The following is a 6328-nucleotide window of genomic DNA, read 5'->3' as shown; positions in this document are numbered from 1 at the left end:
AGATAGATAGATAGATAGATAGATAGATAGATAGATAGATAGATAGACAGACAGACAGATGATAGATTATATCCTGTTGCATGTAGAAAACATGCTGAAATTATTCTGGGAGGGTTAAAAACTCCAAAACAAACAAAAAAAAACATTGAGTGAGTCAGTGTTATAAATCAAGTTAGTTTGCAACATTATTTTTGAGTTGAAATATTAAGGGTTTAACATATTTATATCATTATTTTGAGGGCACCATGTAACTCTAAATTTTAAGTCTTCCATGTGTCTTTAAAATTAACTCATTTGATTGTTTTTATAACAACGGTAATACTAATTGTATCTTATATTTATGTAATACTCTTTATTTTATATAACAAGCTTCTATGCATTGTCTCATCTGATCCCTATATCTTTATTATTATTATTTTGCTGTATGTAGCATTACCACTCTGTCTATACATAAAAGATGTTATGTTACCAGAGTTTTTACAGATAGTAAGTGGTAGAGCAAGAACTGGAGGATGAATCATTTCAACCCTAGTCTAGAACTCTTGCTCCCATGTCACATGCTAACTCACTACTCAGAGTAATCAAATAAACTGACTATCATAAAAGTCAGAACTTGGGAGAAAATGTGAACATATGAAAGTGTATTTTCATATATTATCAACTTTTTGAACTCTTATTGAGGCCATTGAGTAAAAGTAATTTTCTGTCATTGTAAATGCAGAGGGAATGTAACAAGTATTTGCCCTGAATCCATTATTCAGAAATAAATGAAATAGCATAAAGTCATGCAAGTGCACTGTTGGTGACTTTCCTTTCCCTGAAGTTGGGGTGGTTGAAGTGAATTTCCTTGCTCTTTCTCCAGGTGCTCGTACTGTTTGCATGCTGAGCTGCACAGCTTTCAAAGGGCTTGCCCTGGGATATGGCTGGGCTAGATTTAGAAGGAACCGGTCATTGAATAGCTCTGGTAATTCTTGCATCTCACAGTTATGCGGTTGACAGCTCCTTTGGGTAGGGAAAGCTTGGGTATATTTCAAGGTGATTGTAGTTTTGTCCCTCTGGCAGCAAGCTGCTGCAACCAGCTTAGCCCATTATCCTCCTCTCCCACTGGATTTAAGCCTGGGGAGAAATCTGGGGCTTTTGTCAAGATAGAAGGTAAGAGATGGATAATTATTCCCCGTGTGTGCTCAAAAAGAACAGCACTACATCATAGAGTAGCTTTCAGTTACTGAAATGAGATTGTCTGAAGTTCCAGTGACTTACAAATTACTCTTTGTAAAAACCAATATTTAACATTATTATGTTAGTGATGTGCTTTTAATATCTCATACTTTAAGGTTTATTACATGAAACTTTGCAAATAGTGTTTAACACTCAGAGAATAAAATGCATTTCCATTTTTGTGTTTTTATTAGATTTAAAAACAAATGGCTGCTCTGAAAAATTGATTAAAAACTTCACTGTACAATTGACTACATTATAATTTTTCTCAATTTGAGTTTCTTAAATCTCAGGGGCTAGTACCGTAAAATCAATGCAAAGTAATTACAAAATTTAAAATTCCAGATATTATTATTACATACATCTTGTCCTTTAATATCCATTCTGTGAAATACCTTTTATAAACACTGTTACTTAACAAAACACATTTGGAAAATAAAATTTTCACTAATTCTGATTAATTAATTAGGTAAATCAGTCTTAGCATATTTAGAGGGCAGTATTTTCAGTTTGTGATCCCCCAGGAGCTCAACATTACTTTCACTCTCCTTTTAAAGGCAGAAATTATAGTCAGAAATGTGCATTTCAATTTGCAGCTGACAGTTTAGGGTTAAGATATGATTCCAGGTAACAGAAGCCAATGAGAGTACACCCAGTTGATGTTTGTGACATCATCTTCCAGTCGGAGTACATAGAACAGCTGAGGTAGCGTTCAGTTTCAGCACAGTGCCATTATGATGGATGTTTACATCTCTTCATTGAGAGCCAATTATCTCGCTTTTGTGTGAGGCCCAAGGATCACTCATGCTTCCAGGCTGCACAGAGCACTACTGGATCTAGCTGAACGAATTGTTTTCTCTGTCTCTGGTAAGGGCTTCTTCTGTTTTACCTTCTCTTTTAAAATAAAGGTAGATATGTCTTACAGAGAAAATAGTATAAGGGTCAAAAAGGATTACTATCTGGTAAGCTTTTATTCAGGAATGTTTATCATTATTTAAAGGACTATGGAGTTAGCAAAATGAATTGAAGAAAGAGCTTGCTAACGTGTACCTGACAAACTAATTTGCAGCAGAAAATGAATGGCAGGTAAATCCAGCTTCACTTTAGAAAAAGGAAAGTACTGCTATTATAAGACCACAATTTTGAATGTGTTTTTAAAACTGTATATGTGTATGTATATCATTCTGCATCATTTCTTTATATTTTTCTATTAGTATTAAAGAATAGTGGTAGAAATGGTCAACCAAGTAGTGTTGCTGTAGACTTAAAATGAGTCAAAGTTTCTAATTGTTAAATGGCAGTTCTTTGGGACAGTTTTCCAAAGTTGCATTTATACAGGGAAAACAAAATTTACCAAGTGAGCAAAGGCTCTGGCTTCTGAAATAAATTTGCAGGACTTTACATTCATATTTACCATTTAAATATAAGGAAATAATAGTAACGAAAAATTTTAAGAATGAATGTAAGGGTTTCTTTGTGGAATTAAGAGATATTAAAATCATTTATTGCATTTTTGTTATGCTTTTTAGTGTATAATAAAATACTGTCTTTTATGTAGCCAGAAAATATTTAAATCCTAAAAATGTATCTTTATATTATTTAATCATTTGTCAGTAGTAACATTTATGCCTGAGGATCTTGTTATACTGTAGCAAAACAAATATATTTAGAGCTGTTGAACTGCTATGGACAGGTGATTGAATGTGACAGAGAACCTGAAAAGTCACTACACTAAAAGCTTTCAAGTGACTGACAATGTTCACATGCTAACCAATGAAAAATTCAAAAATATTTGTATCCCCTCAAATGTTGTCTATTATTATGGTGTGAAGTAGCATACTGTTGTTATTTTAAAGTTGGATGCAGTTATTTATGAAATAAAGCCACAGAAAAGTGTAATTAGCTGTTATTTTATTTAACGTGCTCTTGTATTTTAATAGGATCTCCATTCCTCCTAGGGTTATAAAACTTTTGAATAATGGCTTGTTCATCAAGTGTTGATGTGCTTATGCTTTTTAGATTTATTTTTACTGTGCCTTTAACATAGAATATTTCTGCCTTTGCAAACTAGTAATTTTGATAATTAAAAATCAGGATTTGGAGATTCTCGAGTTGAGCTTTAAGACAGCAGGGGTTTCTCAGCTATGTCACACTCTGTATCTTCTGCTAGCCCAGTCCTGTTTGGCAGCTCCAGACATTACTGTTGTTCGAATTGTCTCCTTTAGTCCATTCAGGTCTGAACAAAACTAAGTTTATAGAAAGTGTCAGATGTGTATTAATGAAATCTAAACAAGTGAGCTTAATGTCTCAGCCACAATAATATGTAATCAACAAAACCTCAAAAGGCTTCCAATATACATCTAGAGTTAATTTTTTGCTCAGGAAAATTTAAGTTGGTATATTCTGTAAATTTCAAAATTTAAAGTAAAATCTAAAAGTTTTGATAATATGAGCTTGAAAGCATGAGTCACTGCTTTGAAATGAATTGTTTTTCTTTCCCTAAATACTCTATAGTGGAGTTGAAAAATCCAGTGGTACTGACTGTGTCATTTTCACAGGTGATTAAACTTAACTAAGGGAAAAGCATTTGTCTCCTAATAATTAATTCTTTAAAAATCTATTTATATCATTCTGTCAGCAATGAAGAAAATCTTATTCAGCTAGTGAATGATCTAGACATTTAAATTGTATTTTTTTCTGTGTATGATTCCTTCTTTCAGTATTAGCCTTGCTAGTCACAAATGCACTGCACTGATGGTGACTGCAGTGTTAAATTGCTTATCTCCTTCTTTCCTTTGGACAACTTTATACAACACAAGTACACGAGATATGAGCTACCTGGCTAATGGACTTCATTCATTTCACAAAAAGTTTTATTATTATTATTTTTAATTTAAGAGAGGACACCAATGATATCATAGCAATTTCCTATGCCACAAAGTCCCTAGGAAGGCTTCTCAGTACAGGGTGACATAAATAAATGATGTGTGATGTTACACGTACTGCCCTGTTCTCTGCCTCCTTTTAAATACATATGTCCTTTGTCTGACTTATGGAACCAATATTAAGAAGAGATGGAAAAAAATAGCCACGAAAAGATACTTATTAACTCTTCTGAAGTTCTCTGCATACTCCATATGCTGGAGGTGATATATTTTTTCTTTTGAAAATGACTCCTCAAATTATGTTTTTACCTATTGCAAAATAATATTCTTTTGTATGTTTTAATACTTTCCTAGAATTTAGTTTAATATAAGCCCCTTTATTAGTTTCATGTAATGATTGCATGCACAATACTGCTTGGTTTTTTAGTTTCTCAGTTCAAGCACTTGAATGATCATGAATTCTATGCTTGTCTTGACAGTGTGAAATTCTGGGCATTCCAGGCCAACTTTTTACTTAAGCCAAAAAATATAGTAACTATGATGTCATCTTGGACAGCTTGGACTTATTGTGTGAATGTCTGGATATGTAGGTGTATATTTTAGGTACATAAATGTAATGTTTTTATGTATTTTAAAGTTTAAAAGATCTTTTTAACAACATTGTGTATATGTATAATTAATTCTTAACAATTGATATGTGATAAAGTAATTGATATTATGCAACTAAGGAAACAGAGACTAATAATTTGGAACTTGTTGCCAAAGATCACCCAGTCAGTAAGTCAGTAAATGGAGGAGCTAGGACTCAGAAACAGGTTTACAAATTTCAGTGCCCCAAATCAATCAATTTCTCTTTCTTACTTTCTTTCTCTTTCGCTCTCCCTCCCTCCCTTAATACAGCTGGTTATCTAATCAGTCACTTTTCTTGAGTATCTACTCCGTGCCAGGCACTCTTCTAGGTACTTGGCATTTATAACTGAACAATGTAAAAAAATTCTTGTTGTTGCGTATATTATTTTTTTTCTACCTGAAAAGCTCTCATCTTTAATTTACTATAAATGTTGAATGTATTTTAAGGTGTGGCTAATTAAAACCAAAAACTTTGTGGGAAATAGGAAACATAAGTTAAAGGATACATCCATTTGCATTTCTTGTGTTTCTGTGTGTCTCTAAGTTCTCAGGTATGTTTTAATCTAAAATAGATTTTTACATTATATTTAGGTTTGTGAAAAGTCTATCAATTATTTTATAACTCATACTTGATTCTGAATGTGGTCACTGAAATATTATAAGAATAAAATAGCTTGTGGTAGATTCCAAAAACAGTATCAAGCATTTTTGGACAAAGTTATCTTGTATTTATAATGTATGTTCAAGCAAGCTAGCTTTATTTTTATTGTCTATTTTACAACCAATTATTTGCTGGTAATAGTATGCCGAGTTTACAGTTGTTTGACTTTGGACAAAGTTCTTTATAGTATAAGTAAAAGAATAAAAAATGAAGAATTTTTTTATTTTAATTAAAAAACTTAATATCTCCCTAATGATAGTAGTTTGTGTTTGAACAAGCAAACTAGAGACAATTTACCTTTAAGGCCGATTTTTTCACTATCTTGGTAGATACTAATGCTAGTTCCTAGGGCAATGGCACTAAAAAGTGGTATTTGTTCCGTGTTGAACTTATTTACAGATACTCAGTGATTTAAAAGAAATAAAAAGCCTAAAATACAGCCTCCTCAGAGAAAATCAATTCTGTACGTAGAACCTATCAGTTGAAGATAAATCATTTTTAGATAGTATCATTTAATTAGCCACTGAAGAATCTGTCTAGTGACATACAGATAAATTGTACAACAAAAGTTAACTGAACACACTTGATTTGGCTCAAAATATTTTACTGTTGTCCTATTGCATAATAATAAAACAATAGCCCTGAACTTAGTCCCTTTAGTAATGCCCATTTGAAGTATGCAGAATAAGACAGTAAAATTAGAATTCGATAATTGAAAGTATGAATGTGATTTTTTATCTGCTTTCTCTCTCTGCCTCTGAAGCTATGACAAAGGAATGTGCCCTTTTCAGGGGTTAATAAATTATAAAGACTTTTCCACTTCTTTCAGAGTTAGAGACAGAGAAGCTTGTTCACATTTGAACTGCATAAAATGAAAACATAATCTAGAGCTATTAAGCAGTAGATGTTTTTCCAAGAAGTTTTACAAGGCACT

The 6328-nt window shown here is 32.4% G+C and overlaps 1 protein-coding gene across 6 annotated transcripts in view; it reads left to right on the top strand.

Moving 5' to 3' along the window:
• The first annotated feature begins 1927 nt into the window (after positions 1-1927).
• Positions 1928-6328, top strand: part of MGAT4C (MGAT4 family member C) — a 257557-nt gene continuing 253156 nt past the window's right edge. For 3 of the 6 annotated variants that reach the window (XM_058424884.1, XM_058424881.1, XM_058424883.1), the window contains exons 1-2: positions 1928-2085; positions 2219-2304. The gene's annotated coding sequence lies outside the window, so the exon portion shown is untranslated. The remainder of the gene's footprint in view (positions 2086-2218; positions 2305-6328) is intronic. The other 3 variants (XM_058424887.1, XM_058424882.1, XM_058424885.1) reach the window with 1 other exon arrangement.

The sequence above is a fragment of the Hylobates moloch genome, unplaced genomic scaffold, assembly GCF_009828535.3.
Source record: "Hylobates moloch isolate HMO894 unplaced genomic scaffold, HMol_V3 SCAFFOLD_12, whole genome shotgun sequence".
Lineage (NCBI taxonomy): Eukaryota > Metazoa > Chordata > Mammalia > Primates > Hylobatidae > Hylobates > Hylobates moloch.
This window is presented reverse-complemented; position numbering and strand designations above follow the sequence as displayed.